This window comes from Cupressus sempervirens, chromosome 8, assembly GCF_028749045.1.
Source record: "Cupressus sempervirens isolate cs-2001-9-10 chromosome 8, ASM2874904v1, whole genome shotgun sequence".
Lineage (NCBI taxonomy): Eukaryota > Viridiplantae > Streptophyta > Pinopsida > Cupressales > Cupressaceae > Cupressus > Cupressus sempervirens.
The window spans coordinates 298,962,899-298,981,462 of record NC_143125.1 but is presented as its reverse complement, the minus strand read 5'-3'; the positions used below and the strand labels follow the sequence as shown (position 1 = coordinate 298,981,462).

General features: G+C 32.8%; 1 pseudogene; it reads left to right on the top strand.

Moving 5' to 3' along the window:
- LOC149542604 (potassium channel AKT1-like) overlaps nucleotides 1–18,564 on the top strand; it is a 114,145-nt pseudogene that overhangs the window by 72,323 nt on the left and 23,258 nt on the right.

The following is an 18,564-nucleotide window of genomic DNA, read 5'->3' as shown; positions in this document are numbered from 1 at the left end:
GTAAGATCTCTATGGATATGGATCAATTATGAAATAATCTAGAGAAATATCTTGAGGAACTTGATACAATTACAGAGGAAATAAATAAGTTGAGATAAAACTTAGAGATGCACAAGACTTCATTTAGAAATTGAAAGAGTGGATTATATCATCTAGATTGAAAAAGATAGGGTCACCTAATCATATCAAGGATAATGAATCATTTTCAAGATTTAATAAGGAGAATAAATTATAAAACATGAGCTTGAAATTATAAATTTGAAGATGAGCATGATGGAAGATGAAAAGAAAAGTTAGTCATTTTTGAGGTTTGTGAATGCAAATCTAAAATCCAAACTTACCTAGGTGACATCTGAACTTGAGACTACAAATTTATAATATATAGAACTTGAGACATACACCACTAATATAAAAGGAGAACTTAGACAAACAAAGAAATATCTTGACAAGTTATATTCAAGCACTGAAAATCTTGATGAGAATATTATGACACAAAGACCTGTTGCAGAAAAAAAAAAGAAAAAAAAGGGATTGAATATATTGAAGGACAATCATCTAAAGGATCTAAAGTTATTGAGGAATAAGATTTATTGAACCAACAACCTAATCAACAAAAAGTATATGAGCTTGAAATTATAAATTTGAAGATGAGCATGATGGAAGATGAAAAGAAAAGTTAGTCAGTTTTGAGGTTTGTGAATGCAGATCTAAAATCCAAACTTACCTAGGTGACATCTAAACTTGAGACTACAAATTTATAGTCTATAGAACTTGAGACATACACCACTAATATAAAAGGAGAACTTAGACAAACAAAGAAACATCTTGATAAGTTATATTCAAGCACTGAAAATCTTGATGAGAATATTATGACACAAAGACCTATTGCAAAAAAAAAAAGGGATTGAATATATTGAAGGACAATCATCTAAAGGAACTAAAGTTATTGAGGAATAAGATTTATTGAACCAAAAACCTAATCAACAAAAAGTATCAAATCAACCTGAACAACATGAAGAATTGAAGAAACAATTTAATGGAATATGCTTTGCATGTAATCAGTTTGAACACATGAAGAAGGACTAAGTATACTAAGCCCTTTTTTAGTTAATGAAATAAATCTAATTAATGTAGGAAACCTATATATATTAATAGTAACAAAATGTATGAAAATAATAACCCTACAACTATATGTACAAAAAGTGTCACACTTTTATAAACCATTATACTAAAGAATACCCATGAAAAATAACATCTCAAGAGGTGGCTTATAGCTCTCTATCTGTGATGTAGAAAGGTGCAAGAAGTGAAATGGTGGCTTTCAAATGAACCAAATCTATGAAACCCTTGCAAGGCACACCAAAGAAGGAGAGATTCAAAGAGTAGAGGAAATGAGTGTCAATATCCAAGAATCCTCAAATGGGTATGCAATGCAAGATGAAATCTAAATTAAATAAGATGCAAGATGCAAGCTAACAAGTATGAATGATTACAAAACCCATATTTAGACTAGGTGAGAAATTATAAAGCACAAAAGGAAATCTAAACTAAAATGCCATAATGCAAGAATGAGAAAGAAAATATGAAATGAAAATTTAAGAGTGCTCTGAGTCTTTCAAAGATCCAAAGTATACCTAAAAATCCTGTAGCATAATGTTAGTTCAAAAGCATGAGATTATGAGATGAGGAGAGAGATCTCCCTTTTAAAGATATATCGATGATAGAGCTAAAAGGATAAGAGGGATATAATCAAGGGTGGAGGATGAATTTTGAGTGATCCATATGCACAAGCATTTCAACCAATCACAATCAAGAGTTGACTTTTGTGTCCCTCACACGAGACACAAAGCCTTATCTCTTATTTTTAAAATGGGCAAATTGATTTATGTAGGAAAACTTTAGGATAGGTTGGGACTTGTATTTATTTAAATGGGAGCAAGTTCCTTTTAATTAAATAAGGAATTAGGATAAGGTGGTCAAACCATAGGTTACAATCAAATAAATATATTTTTGAGGATTTGATCAAAGATAAGCAATTAATCAATTAAGCAAAAATTCTAGAAAGGGGGCTCATAGTCTAATGAACATTTTTGGGTGATTACAACAACTAGTAAACCATTGACTAGAGAAAAAAATATCATAAGAAATGGAATTATGTGTTATAAGTGCACCAAATTTAGGCATGTTTCTACAGATTACCAATTATAGAGAAATCAATTTGGACCTAGATATGGAAATAGAGTTATAGCATGTTAGATTTACAACAATTTGGGATATAGAACAAGATTTTGTAGAATGAGTAGCATGAGAACACATAACATGAGATAAAAAAATATGAACTTGAGAGAGAATGTGAATACCAATGTAAGAAGGAATGAGAATGTGAAAGGAAAGCAAGTTGAAAGTCTAAACAAAAAATTTATTAAAGAAGGAAAATCTGCAAGCACTAAGGTATGGGTAGAGAATACAAAATACACATCAGAGAAAAAGATGAAATCAGTAATTATGGCAGCAAACCCTTTACCAACTTAAGCAATGATCTTTATGAAGTCAACATGGGATGATATGCTAGATATTCATCAAACCCCTTAATGGTAGCATAAATTTTTGCAAACTTGAAGAGAGAATAAGAATGTTGTTAGTATGTTACAATTAAGAGCGCATAAGGAAATATGATTATATGTGTTCATATGAAAGAAATCTAACTTACTAGATAAAGTATCATCTTTTTGAGTTGTGCATACTTGGTCAATTAATGAAAATACACATTTTGGTGGATTTAAGGATTGAAATCAATTATTTTGGACACCAGTTGATTGATTGGAGATTTCAAGGAGTTAGCAAAGAGATTAAAAGGCAATTTGGAACATTTGAGTAGCAATTTGATCAAATTTTTGACAAAGCCCTAAATTTGCATTGACATAGGTATTGTTAGATTATAAGGTTAATTTATGAAGAAATTTTGAATTTGAAAAATTGTGGGAAAGGATCCTTTACTAGCTCATGACATTTTGGAGAAACCTAGGCATAAATTTAAGACAAATTGTATTGCACCTTTGGAAGATGACCCCATCAAGGTATTTTTGCAAATACTAGACATAGTTTTGTTTATGGGAAACATCAGGACATACATTCACTAGAAGTTTGAGACTATAGGAGATTTAGACATAATGAGTGAGTTTGATAATGTGTATAAGGAAGATCAGACATTTAAGGAAGGTTATGAGCACCTATGGAAACTTAATGTTGTGTATTATATATTTTACCACAAATTTGAGTATGAGGAATGGAAAAGAATTATTTTGAGCTATGTACATGACAATATGTTCTAGATTGGAGATTAACCTATTAATATTACATGTGACCTAATCTATGAGGTAACAAGCTTGAGAAACAAATGCATAATACCTTTAAATGAGAAAAAATGTGAAGAAAATTATATAATAAAATACAGAAACTAAGAGGAATGATCGAGGACTAACATTGAGTTTAATCAAGCAAACTAATATAAGATTTATTAGAAATATTTTGGCTTATAAAATGAAATCTAGTTCAAGGGAGGATTGAGTTTCAATAGGATTCATAAGTGTAGCTTATAAGATTTGTGTGGATAGAAAGAAAGTGGACCTTTGTTAGATTTTAAGAAAACAACTTTTTGATAATTTTGAAAGGATAAAGACAAACATGTATGCTTCTTTCAAATTGAATCACTACTTATCTATTCTTTCATTTTTTAAAGATATTTCCTAACATGCCTAGATCTAAGTGGAAACATGATTAATATACTATGGAATTATGAGCTATTATTTCAAAAATACCTCAGAAGACTGCATGACCAAAATCATAAAAAGTTTGACAAAAACATTTCACTCTAAGATGAAGAAGAGGATAAGAATTCCCTAAGGTACTATAGACAAATACAAAGATAACATCTATTATATGATTAAAACTAATAAAACTTACATGGTGGTTGTAGATCCTAGAGTTATGCTTGTTGAACCACTGGATTATGAGGTGACAAAAGAAATGATTGATGGGTATGCTAAAGAAATATAGGAATTTGATATTGATGGAAACAATGAAAGATAGGGTACATCATAGGAGAGATTAGTAGAAGAACAACTATAAAAATATCGAAAGTAGCTAATAAGAAAGTTGACAATGTAACAAAGGAAATGCTAAAAGATAGATAAATGACCAAGGAATAATTCATAGAAGAAAAATAAACAACGCTTGAGATGAGAGAAAGTGGATAGTAAAGAATTCTAATAGACCAGCATTTTTCAATGATAGCTTAATTAAGCATACCACCTACAGTTATTTCACCATTAGTTGTACCTACGCCCAACACTCTTAGCCACAAAAGATCAACCTAAAAAAGGAAAAGACATCAGAATTGTTTATGTTCAAAATACACCTTCTACAAGGAAATTTACAAGGACATCACTAGTAGTTACAATATCTGAGGTCATTGTCTAACAAGAGAAAGAGGAATAAAAACCTAAAATATCTAAAAGGATTAAGGAGATGACAACTAGACTAGGACCAAGGAAAATGCCAAAGGTATTGTCTACTTATGTTGAGAAGAAGAGTATAACACATGAAAAGGAAGATAAACTAGTGAAGAAAATGAGAGATCAAATCTCTCCACCACAAGACAAACCATAGCAATAACAAGGCAGTGAGAAGGAAAAAAATGTTGGAAGCATGAAAGGAAGAATGAATTACATGATCATAAAATATGGTAACTTGACCCAACTAAAAAAATATTATGAATTGTATGAACCTTTACAAAAATGACAATTGGAAACTACAATGATCAGATACGGGATAGATTTCAAAAAATAATTCATACACATTCATAGAATTATACCAAATGAACTTTATGAAAGTTTGAAGGCAAAGAAGAAGAGAGGAATTGAAGAAGATAAAAGGAAGAGAAAAAATGCTATTGATAAGCTTTGTATAATAGATAATGAAAGAACCTTTCAAGAGATTATGAGCATATTGGAGCCTCTATTGAGAAAGAAAACAAGGACAATACAAAACATGGGGGAACTCTATGAAGAGGTAACAAAAGAAACATAAGAATAAATTGTTAAAATAATGAATGAGATTTTAGTAGTAGATCAATGATAAGATAATATTGTAATAGAAATTAAGGATAGTGCATTGGATCATCAAGATGATAGAATGGTCAAAGGGGGAGCTAGAATTACAATTGACACCAGTGAGGACCCCTTGCAAGCACATCTAAAAATCCATTTGCAAATCAACAAGATGTCAATGTTGGAAATTTGGTCATCGACAACATTTTTGACTACTCTACTTTAGAGAACGATGAAGATGATAAAAAGAAGAGTCACTAGGACCAAAACTTGTGTGCAAGGAATGACCAAAATTAATATCATTAGAACTTATTTTTGTGAGCACAAATTTTTAATATTAGACACATGGGAAAAATTTTGTGTAGGAGGCCACAACTATTACCATTTCCTTGACTTGGGTAGAGAAGGAAGAAGAAAATAAAAAAGAAAAGAAACACAGACAAAATTAGATGGATATGTAGTCATCCCAAATGACACATCAAATCAAAAGGAGGATGGAAAAAAAAGGGAAAGATAGATAATTGTTTTATAGACCCCTCCTAAGGTAGTATAGACTACACTAGTAAGAACTTCAAAGTCACCCTTTGAAGAACTTTCTCAAGATTTCCACAAGTTGTGAGAAATATGTTTGAAGGAAATATGGATAGACAAAAGTACATCCAATTTTCAAAATTATTTATTTGAAATATTATTGAAGAATCTAGAAAGATGAGAAAGAATGCTCAAAGGTTATTAAAATTGTCTATTGAAAAGCTATAGAGTACACTACCTTCTCTAGTACAATCAAGGGAACAAAATTTGAGGAGAAAGAAGAAAAGGTTATGGAAGTCTTTGACACTCATTTCACTACACTTGAGGAGGTTGCTAACCTAAGGAAAAATGTAGTTCATGATGCTAATTTGTTCAATACAGTGTATGGAAACATTAGAAATGATCTCACAACATTGGATCTATGCATCAAAGAATTAAGGAATTGTTCAATAGAGGAAAATGATCTATACACAAAATGTGTGCTTGCAAAGAAATGATCCCAAGACATCTCCAAAAACATTAGAGACAAAATAGATGAGTTGGAGAAATTTGTGGATGAGATGAAGAAACTAAAGGAGAACATCCTTGAAATTGAATAGAAGATTAGTCAAATCAATCATGAGTTGAGAATTATTGAGTTGAATAGAGAAAGAATATTAAATATATTCTCACTATTAAGAGACCACTTTACATTAAAGATTGAGACTATTCATAGAAATTTGGATACATATTTAGACAAAATAATCATATGCCAAATTCTCTTATCCAAGCCTAGATGTAATAGAGGTGGCATTGTATGGACTTTGTACTCTCACCAGCATTGTAGATGCAGTTAAGGACAATTAGGATAAAGAGTTCACCAATCTAAAGTAGAAATTTGTAAATTGCATTTCAATTCTTTCCATCCATCCAATAAGATGAAGAAATCAAGGTAGATAAACAGATATTGACATTTATATATCCTTTTTTGACTCAACTTTGTCATTGATGTCAAAGGGGGAGAGAGAGTATCAATATAAAAAATTGCAAAACAATAACATGTATAGTAGATAGAAATGTGAAGGGAAATGTAAGTTAGATTATAGTCTTGGGGGGAGAATATATGTAAAATATGTAAATTAATATAAATATGATCCACATTTTGAAACTTTCATGGTCATGTGAAGTATATCACAAATTTTGGATACTTAGCCAAATTTTCCCATATGTTGCCTTCAATGCCAAAGGGGGGGATTGTTGGAAATTTGTCTAAGGATATATGTTAAGGTTTTCATTTATGGAAACATATAGCTTACTTTTAGAAGGAAAAATAATATAATAAGTTTGAAGTATAGTTATTCAAAAAATTGTCTAAGTAGATCAACAAAATAATGTACAATCAACATATTTTTTAGCGCAGTTCACTGGAGGAACTTGGGCTTATGACACATGGGTAACAGTGCTTAAAGTTTGACTATGTATGGATGGAGTTATGAAATTTTTACAAGTAAAAATTTATCAAGACAAAACAAAGATAAATGCATAATAAAGACATTTTTGTTAATGGATTTTTTTACCCAAACAATTATGTGACAATGTTGGGACAAAATCTTAGATGTTAACCTTGTTGATCAAAATATATTGTCTTTGATGTTATACAAAATGTAATATCTTTATTAGTCAGTGTATGCCAAGCTCACTCAGGTCATGAAGATAGTTTCCTATGTTTGTCGAGCATTCCAATGTTTTCCAAGTTGAGAAGACAGTGTATGCCAAGTTCACTTGGGCATCAAAGAGAAGTTAGATAAAGTTGAGTGTTAAATGAGATCACACAATTAACAAAGGAAAAGTTGGATGGAACTAGTGCTAATTGATCTCACTCAGTTACCAAAGTAATTTTGTAAATATATAGTGTTAACTAAGTTCACTTGGTTAACATAGGAAAATCATTTCTAAGTTAGTGTCTACCAAGTGAGGTCAGCTAATAAAGGACTTTCTTGTTTTGGAATATTGAGTTTAATAGATTTGTTTTTTCTGGGTCTAGCCAACTAAGGAGATGAATATTAATATTCAAACTGACTTGATAATGGATAATTCAAGGCCAATGTATGTGCATCACCTTAGGTAATTCAGGCTTCTTGAGAGCTTCAACTAATTCTCGCATTCCCTCTTCCTCAATACAATACAATTACCTTTTATGCCTAACCATCACCTCTTTTCTCAACCACCTTAGATTAGTTTCCATCAGAGACTTATATTTGGATGAAGAGGGGGTTTGTTTAGCTAGACACTTTCCCTTATCACTCCTCTCTAGAGTCCTTTCTTTTTGTGAGGGATCTACATTAGGTATTCCTATATTTGTGTACTCCACAATCCTTACCTCTATATCCTGAGAAGTTTGATGGGGTTATTCATATATTTTCCCCTCCTTTGATACTTCATCAGTGAGTCTTTATTGTGGCTCTTCTTCTTGTATTGGTTGTACTTGTCCTTCATTGACCAGAGGGAGATGAGTGGTTGAGCCTTTATCCACTAAAGATACATCTTGAGATGGTGATGGTGAGGCACCTTGAATTCCTTGTGGTTGAGGTAGTGATTGAATCCAATCCCCTTTCCAAAGGCTGATTTTTTGGTGTATTGACATCAATGAGTTTAGTACCTATATGTATGAAGTCAAAATTTGACATTTTAAAGACATTGGCCCCTTGGTCCTCTTATTCATCAATCCACTATTATAACTCATCCTCCGAAGTTGTGACCTAAATAAGTTGTGTAGGAATGGATGGTAGCATTATAGTGGAGCTCCATCTTCATTCTAGCTCAATAGCCCTGGCTAGATGAGTCCTCTAACTCAAGGGAAGGTTATCATCTTCATCTTCTTCATCCTCTTCAGCTCCTTCAAGAATGGTTTCTAGGACTAAAGGAATAGGAAAAACCTTACTTTGCACCCTCTATCTTCTAGTCCTTTTAATTGGAGTCTTATCCTTTTTCTTCTTAAGAGTTGATGGAGACACTTCTTCTTCTGGAACCTATAGGAAAACCTCGTATGCTTGCTCTTTAGATCTGTGTCCCTATTTTGGTGGTGGAACTTGTGGATTATTTTGATCTTGAGTGGCTCCTTGGGCTTGAGTTGCTTCTTAGGCTTGAGTCCCTTCAACCTTGAGCTTAGCTTGCTATGGAGAAACTCTTTTCCTTTTATTCTTGCTCTTCTATGCCTTGAAGTACCCAACTTCCCTATCATACTGATACATTATCTTTGTCCTAATTAGAGATTGAGCTATGAATTTTGGTACTATAACCTTCTCTCCTCTACCTTTCACTAGGCAGGTTGTTGTATACATGGAATGCAAGCCTCTAAACCTCACACACACTTCAACATGGTCATTACCTATGAAGTCATCCTGAATTGAACATTGAATTATTCATCCATAATGCTTGACAACTCAACCTGTTGCCTCCTATCTAAGGGGATTTTTCTTATTTAATATCCTTAGAGATGAGGCTTAGGCAACCAGACCCTCTAAGAATGAAGGATTTGATATGCAACTAATCTATGTGAGAATGCAATGTAATCTAAAATGAGATATGCACTTAATCTAAAAACATGTAAAGGAAACTAGATTAAGCATATACATATTTAAACTAAATAAGCTCAAGCTAGGAATGCAAATGTGTGCAAATATATGAGCTAAGTGAGTATGAATTTCAATAGCAATTCGATATCAAATCAATTCAACATTTGTAATGAGGAATTGAAGGTCTCCTAAATAGAATTCCTGAAATACTTCAACAGTTGAGATAAACTTAGATTGACGGTCGAGATTGAAGCACAATTTTAGTCATAGTGGAGGATTCCAAATTTAGATGGAGTTAACTGCCTCAGATCTCGAGTGCAAGAAATAGTTAACTCAAATAGACTCTAGTGTGAGAGCAAGTGATTTGAATCACTTCTAATTTGAGCAATAGTTAAGTAGGAATCTCCATTTTGAACTGAATAGTAGAATTAGGAAGGATATTTAATTTAATAAAATGAGATATGACCTCATAAATACCTTTTCCATTCAATTAAATAATTTCATTCAATTGATTAGAATAAGTATATTTATTAAATTAAATAAATTTAACCCCTTAGTATATTAGCCTTATGTGATAATTTAATTTAATAAAGTATAAATACTTTAGATTAAATTAAATTTAAATCAAATAGGTTTCAATGCGCTAATATGAGTAAATACTATAGGAATTAAATAATAAGCATGATGAATGTAGATTAGGGTTTTTTTGCATCTAACAATTAAGTCAAGTAGCGACAATTTGAATAAGAATTGCCTAATTAAATAGGACTTTAGAATTGATCAGATAGACCAAAATTGGTATAATGGAAATGAGCCAATTTTGGGGTATTACAGCTATAGCTTGGAAAACTACTATTTTTGGAACTAGATCCAACTTGAATGGTCTCTTAATCCATTCCTTGGTCAATTGGATGATATGCCTTGCCTTATGATTGATATTTGCATTTTCTTCTCTATTAATTTTGGCATTCATGATTGGTTGATTGCATATCTTATCTCGGTTATATAGGGGATCCATAACATCTAAAGTGTCTTGTTGAAAAAAATTTAATGGGACCTTTATTTTCAAGGCACTGCCTGGCAAATAAAGAGTTTTCCTAAAATAATCCCCTATCTAGATATTTTAGTCATCTACTACATTCATCTAGTGATCTTCTATAACATCGTCATGATTAAATTATTTTCCTGCCAAGAATTGGACTCTGCCAATATTATCAAAACATGGACAAGGGGAATTATTATCCTCCAAGGGGTAATAATCCCATTCTCACTCAAAATTTGTGATATCTTGCTTCTTCTTGACACCAAATGGACCTATGGCGATGGGCCATACCCAGGTCTTCTTATGTTTCTTCTTTACTATGTCATATGCAAATGAGAGTTATCATTCAATCTCTAGCAAAATGAGTCTATCACATGGATACCTAGGGAGCTTCTTAGGATTTATAGTTGTATCCACTACCCTTAAGTAAGTGAATATTATGAATTGGATGTAGTAGCTGCCTATTTCTGTAATTTTTCTTGCTGTCTCTTTCGACATCCTTTTTGCATAGTCTCCCTCAATGAACTGGATGATTGTAAAAATGAAGGCATCATTCACTATTCTATATTCTTTACTATGATCTGAAATCTTTTTCTTCCCTAGCTAAGGGTATACCACATAAGGCCACGCATCAGCATCTTGCAAGTTACCCATCTTAAATAATCCTTAGTAATTTGTAGTTCTTGTTGCTAACAGATACACCAAATAAGATGTCATATAAAACCTTAGATCATTTTTGACCACCACCAACTATTCGTCTAAATTCTCACTGGGAATTATGGCCCAGTTAATTGGCATCTTTATTGTTATGATGGTTTCAATGAAGTGTACCATCCATATGTTTAAGTATCTTGCTGTTGGTAATCCCAGGATTCTTCTTAGGAGCACTATGGAATGTTTGATATCATCCTTCATATAACCTCTTTTCATATCTACTTTCGCATATTTTCTTCCCAAATGTGTTCTATCAATGAGATATGAAGATTGAATAATTTTTGTGGCTTCTTGTTCATGATCTCTATACCACCTTTTTGCTTGATGGTATGTTAGTCTTATATAATGATCTACCCTTAGAAGATGAAATAATTTCTCTATATTCTTGGTTCTTAGATTGAGAATAATCTCTCTAGTTATTCTTTTGACCACACTCTCTTCTAAAACATAATTCTTAGCCAAAGCCATGATCAACTCAAAAGATTATACTAAAACTAGGTGTGAAGCTGCATTTACTAATCTTGATCTTATAAGTGTAGACACAATTAGGGGCCTCTCATTTGGTCTTTTGCATAGAACCAAGAATGCATTCCATTAAATGTGACCCATTTCTATATCTCAAATTTCTAAATGCACATCCTAGAAGCATGATTTAGGTTGGACACCTTGAAACTTGAAAACCATCAGTTTTGGAGCAATCTTTGCAGTGAGGGAGGATGAGAAGGAAGCCATTTAATATGCACAAAATAGACATACATTATTTTGGAAATTGAAAAATACAATCCTAAACAAACCCTAGTTAGGGAAAAAAACCCAAAACCTAAAACTATCACAAAATTGCTAAAAAATCCTATTTTATACTCCACAAGACAAAACTTGGTGCATCTTGCACACCTTGAGGGTGTGCTAGGTGTGCTTTTCTCCTAAGCTAAACTTTCAACACTAAGGGTGCACACATAGTACACCTTTTTGGGTGTGCTATGTGTGTACCCTTATGATACAAAGTGGTCTAAGTGTTGAAAAAAGGGTGTGCACATAACACACCTTTTGGGGTGCACTATGTGTGCACCCTATTTTGCAAAGGAGAGCTTGTCTCTAAAATGTGTGTATGTGTGCACCTTGGATAGATGCGTACATGTGCACCTTTAACCAAGGTGATTGTTGTTGTTTTTTAAGCTTTACTAAGCTTTTTTGAAAAAAAAAGTGTGCATCTTGCACACCTTGGATAGGTGCACACCTTTTTATTAGTTTTTACTTGGTGTGTTTTGTGTGTGCAGGTGTAGAAGATTAGCACACCTCTCAATGTGTGGAGATGCACTCACCAGAGATCAAGAAGAAGAAATGAGTAAGGAGGAGGGAGGGGTCTTGGGCTTTTATAGGCCCAGGACAGAGTGCACATTTGGAGGTGCACACCTGCGCATGTGAGGAGGTGCACACTTCCAAAGGGAAGTGCTCCCTCACTAATGCACTTAGCACACTAGCGCACCTTGAAGGGTGCACTAAGTGTGCTAGGTGCACTAGTGCACACCTTCATTACTCAAAAGATTATTTTTTCTCCAAAATCTCTAGTTTATGACAACTGGGTTTTTTACTAATAGGACTAGACTAGGCTTAGACACTAGGTAGAACCCTAAAAAAGACTCAAACCTGGACTAGGGGTCTAGAAAAGCTAAAACTGCTAGGGGATCCCCATTTCTAAGGAGAAATGGGGTGTGCATTATGAAAACCACAACAATAGACACTGATTTTACCTATATTGAGGCACTAAAGCCTAGAATGATATATATTGAACCTTTAGGTTATGAGAGCACAATAGAGGAAACATAAGGATATGTTAAGACTATCCTTGAGTCAAAAAAGGATGGGGAGTTTGACAAAATTGGAACTATTGAAGTTGATGAAAGATCAACTCCACAACTCCTAAGAATCACCTACATGCAAACACTTGTCAGAAATAGAGAAAACAAAAGGCTATGGAGGCTAAAATTGCTAGATCCATCGATGAGACATTCTTGATGAGAAAAAAGAGAAATTTTTTTTCTCAAAAGTGAATGAATAAATTACAAAGAGAGATCATCCTTATAAAGGAGATCAAAACCCTAATAGGTAAAACCTAAGTTGCATGATAATAATTAGTAAAATAATTAATTATTATATGCCTAAAGTTTATCTTAAGTAAACTAGAGATAATAAGTAACTTAATAATTAAATCAAAATAATTTAGTTAATAAGGAAATATCTTATTACTCTAACACCCCCCCCACTTAAGATAAACTTAGGGATTAGTTAAAAACCTAGAAACTATTGCTGAAAGAAAATTTGGCTCCTGACAACAAGGCCTAATGAAGTACCCAAGCACAACCAAATCTCTAAAAAGAGGAGAAATAGAGAAAACACATGGGAAAAACCCTACTCCAAAAAGAGATGGAAAGAATGTTCCAGAAGATAGGAATAAAAGGATGATCATGAAGAACACCACTGAAGCATGAAGCTACAAACACTGCCAAACTATTGATCTGAAGAATCTCCACTCTATAGAACATGACCAAGTAGAGAAGACCAAGTCTGAAGATTTGATCAATCAAAGATGGAAGGTATCTTCATGGCCTCCAAAAATAGGAAAGAAAGAATGTATATATGGTAAATGATCCATCTCATCAAAATGCATAAGTATCCAGCCACTACAATTGCCTAGTACATAGGATCAAATACTAAATACATAGCTCAATTCATCAAACCAAGAAAGAAATAGAACCAAAATAACCCCCCTATAATGCTGAGAGGTAAGACATGAACACTAAAATTCAATGCAATATCTCCTATAGAAAGAAGAATTGAGAACATTGAGAGTGCAAAAGAAGTACAAACACCTATAATGGCATGTGATCATGAGGCTAATATAGTAGAAGGAACACTCACTTGAAAAAGGAAGATGGAAAATATGGCCAACATGATAATGTAGTGCAAGTACAACAAAACGCAAAGATGTGCAAGATCCCAAAATGCAATAGAGTGGCACTCTATCTCAGTGTGTTTGCAAAATTACTACAAAAGGATGTCAACAAAGATCCAAAGAGACATAAGGCTGATATAATAGATAGTACAATCCATTAAAAATCATTTGAAACAACAAAATTGATCTCCAAACCTAAAATAATAGAGATATCCATCAAAATGAAAAAAAAATAAAAAAATATTGAATTGGATGTGCCTAGAGTAGAATCTAGAAAATAGAATTTATCAAGATATATCTCCAGGAGTGCAAAATAGAACTTCTAAATTTTACATCCAAAATAGGCCACCAAAAAACATTAAAAATCTAAATAAATTGCACCAAAAAAAAAAAAAGAGTCCAAAAGAGAAAGTTATGGGGAAAAAACCACATGTAGTTCAAAAAATTTTTGGAAAGGAAAAATATTTTTACTACCTTGGGATCCATGCCAAAATGTCTCAAAAAGTGTGTACACTAGTACCAAAAATTACCTCAGGAAGCATGCCAATTTTATACCAAAACTGACTCAATTTTCACGCCCAAAAATCTCAATTTGTGTGCCAAAAAATCACAATTTTCATGTAAAAAATTATAAAATTACTGCTCAAGAAATGTGCGAAAAATCTCCGTTTTTGGAAAAGACTCAATTTGTGTGCCAAAATTCAAAAAATTGCCACCTTAGGAAATGTGCCAAAAATCTCAATTTTCTAATCAACAATCTTAATTTGCATGCCAAAAAATATAAAAATCATCACCTCAGGAAACGTGCCCATTTTGGTAGTAATATTATTTTACCTCAAATTCCAACTGTGTCCAAACTGGACAAATTTTATATGAAAATAGGGGTTTTTGGGCACTCTGAGCTCAAGAATGATGTCTGTTTGGGTTCAAAGTGCACCAAAAAATGATGACCCATATTCAATACAAAAAATCTTTGAAAAATGAAACCCTTTAAAAGAAAAAACATAGATCTGAAAGCCAAGCCAAACTTCTCATAAAAAAAACATGGGCATGAAGATCTAGAGCTCTGATTCCATGTGAAGGTTGATAAAAGATCAACTCCAAAGCTCTCAAGTATCACCTACATGCAAACACATGTCACAGAAAGAGAGAAGCAAAAGGCTTCAGAGGCTGAAATTGCAAGATCCATAGTTGAGACATTCTTGATGAGCAAAAAAAGAAATTGTAATTGTCAAAAGTGAATGAGTAAAATAAAAAGAGAGATTGTCCTTATAAAGGAGATCAAAACCCTAACTAGTAAAACTTAGGTTGCATGATAATAATTAATAAAATAATAAATTACTATATGTCTAAAGTTTAGTTTAAGTAAACTAGAGATAATAAGTGACCTAATAATTAAATCAAAATGATTTAATTAATAAGGCAATATCTTATTACTTTAACAAAAACCTATGAAGAGTTGATGCAATCAGCTAGCCTAGCAAAGATTGAGAAAATAGTTCAAAAGAAAGTTGAAACGATAATGAAGAAATTTATTCAGTAGGCAGGCATGTCTAGAGAATTAATAAGTGTAGTAAGGTAGCCAATGGCATGTATGAAACAAATTGGTCAGCATAGATTAATGTATGCTACATCATTAGTAGTTGCAGGACCATTTGTAGGAGTGAAAGTAGCCATGCCATCTACTACAACACCTATAGCACCATATGCAACAATATCACAACAACAAGCACCCATTACACCTGCTATTCCACTAACTAAGTTATTAGAAAAGGAAGAAGTGGAAATAGTTGAAACCAAGAGGAAATTAGTTAGACTAGTTGAAGTGAAAAAAGAATCCCCTAATTCCCCTAGAAAGAAAAGAATGAAAACTATGGCCACATGATCGAGAAAGAGGCAAAAGGAATTAATGCCTAGTGTGCCTAGTAAGAAGATGTAAGGTCAGATAGTGCCTAAGAAGTTAACATAATAGAAACCTAAAATTATGAGCTCAAGAAGGAAGGCATGGAAGCCTAAAATTGAGAAAGTGGACGATGCAATTATTAATGAAGGTAAATTTTTTAGTTAAACAAATATTGTCATTTGTACACTAGAATTGGTAGATTAGAACTTGAGAATGTTATTATTAAACACATGATACTGTCTAATAAGAACTTTGATGATTTGAAAGATGAGATCCCAGAAGATCTCTATGAAAGATTGATCAACAGAAGAAAGAGAGTAGCTGATGGAGATAGGGACATCAGACAAAACTAGATAAGAAAGTTATGCCAAGTAAACAATGATGACCATATGGATAGCCTGATGAAGATTCTTGAGCCTTATCTTAGGAACAAGATAGGAGAAATAATGATAATGGGGGGAAATTATCAGGAAGTAAATGAAGAAACAAAAAAAATATAGTTCAAATGATGGCTGATCTAAATAAGGCAGTAGCAGCACCTCAAGTCACCATTGGAAATGACTCAATGTAGATTGATAACACTAAAGAGATAGTTGATACAATTGATGATCAATTAAAGGATTATGGTCCCAATGTTGGAAATGATACCAATTATACAAACTTAGAGGAAGAGGATGAGGAAAAGAAAAGGATTGAAAAGGAAGGAAAGAAAAAGGAAGAGGGAGAAGAGAAAAGGCAAAAAGAAAAGGAAGATAGAAGGAAGGAAGAAATGGGGAGAAAAGAGGATGAGGAAAAAAAGAAGAAAGAAGAAGAGGAAAAAAAAAGGAAAGAAGAAGAAGAAGAAGAAAGGAAGAAGGAAGAAAATTAGTGAAGAAGAAAGAAGAAGAAGAGTGTTGATATATCAGTCAAGTTTGTTATTAGTGACACACATTTATTCAAATTGTAAATAGCTATCAAGCTCATTGTATAGCTAACAGTGTTTTCCAAGCATTTCAGTTGTTGCTGAGTTTTAAAGTTGCTACTAAGTTCTTTGGACAAATCCTAGTGGTTGCTGAGCAGTTGTAGTTATAGTGAAGATCAACAGTGTAAACCATGCATCTTAGTATATGTCAAGGTTACCAATGCAAACTAAGTTGTACAGTGTTCACTGAGTTCATAGTTTATGTGATGTGAGTCCAATGTTAACCGAGCTACAAAGTGTTAACTAAGTGACTCAGTTTATACTGAGCTCTAGGTGATATTGTTTACTGAGCTATGCAATGGTAAATAAGTTATTCAATTTATATGAAAAGTTTCACAATATCTATCAAGTCACTAATGTAGACCAAGTTCAAGACTACTTGGAAGTGATTAGTATGGACCAAGATTTTACATCTACTAAGTGCATGATGATGTTGAGCATTGATAGTGGATGTCGAGTATCAAAACCTCATCAAGTCAGTCTTTAGAACTCAAGTGCCTTCATTTGGGCTAACTTTATAATATTTTTGTAAACTTGTATTGTGGCCAACTTTTTAATTTGTATAACTAGATTGGTATATATATGTAATGTATTGTATCATATCAAAGGATGAAGAAGTGTGAATGTGAATGCAATGCAAGTGAATATAATAAAAAAAGAGCAGAAAGAGAAAATTACAAAGGCTATAGTAGGATAAGGAGTAGCAAAGATATGTCTATCACAGCAAGGTGATTAGTACATAAAGGAATCTCATTTAGTAAACCAAGTTGCAGATCAGAGATCATCTACTATTTCATCCTAATGGGTGGATCAGTCAAATCTTTTAACAAGGTAGACCTGACAATCTTTTATAAATCTCTTTACCAAGTGCATACTTCATTGTATTTTTGTAAATCCTTTCACAATGTGGACCTAGTAGTCCTTATTGCTCCTAACATGGTAGATCATCAGAAGTAATCAATGTAAGCTTTAACAGGCTAACTTTATACTGTATTACTAAAACTTGTGGGTATCATCCCCAACCTAGTTTTACTTTCTATTTGGAAGTTTTTTGGGTTGCCAAATCCTTATGTCACAGTGTTATGAATACTTTTATATTTTTAGTTTTCTATGCATGCAATTAGATTAGATTATATGTGATGGATTAAATTCTAATTGGATTGTTGGATTAAGAGTTGAATTTGTAGAAGTTTTAGAAGTTACTAATTCACCCCTCCCCTCTCAGTAACTTAGCATAGTCTTGAATATTTCCAACAAAGAGAACAAGAAGAAAGATGAAAGAAGAAGAAGAAGAGGATAAAAGAAAGGAAGAAGAAAAGAAGAAGAAGGAATAGGAAGACAAAAAGTGGGAAGAAGAAGAAAAGAAAAGAAAGGTAGATGATGAGAAGAAGAGGAGGAGGAAGAGGCAAAGAAGGCTAGTGTGCCTAGTTGATTAGGGACACTTCTTACCTTAGTATCACTATCAAGAATAGATGATGATGATCAGACTAAGATGATCTCATCCCTTAGGAAAATAATTGAAAAGAACATAAAGGTGAAGAGCCTACAAAGATCCCTAATGGAAGTAATGGGAAAACTTAAGAGCACCTTAACTATAAAGTTGACAGAACCTGATCTAGAAGATAGAGAAAAAGTTGTAATACAAGCTTTTGATGTTGATTTCACAAGTTTTTATTATGTAGTAGCAGTACAAGATCAATCAAAGAATGATGCTTAGATGTTTGACACCATTTTTCATATTATCATAAATGACTCAGGAGCTCTTGATACATGCATCAAGGATCTAAGAAGATGCAAG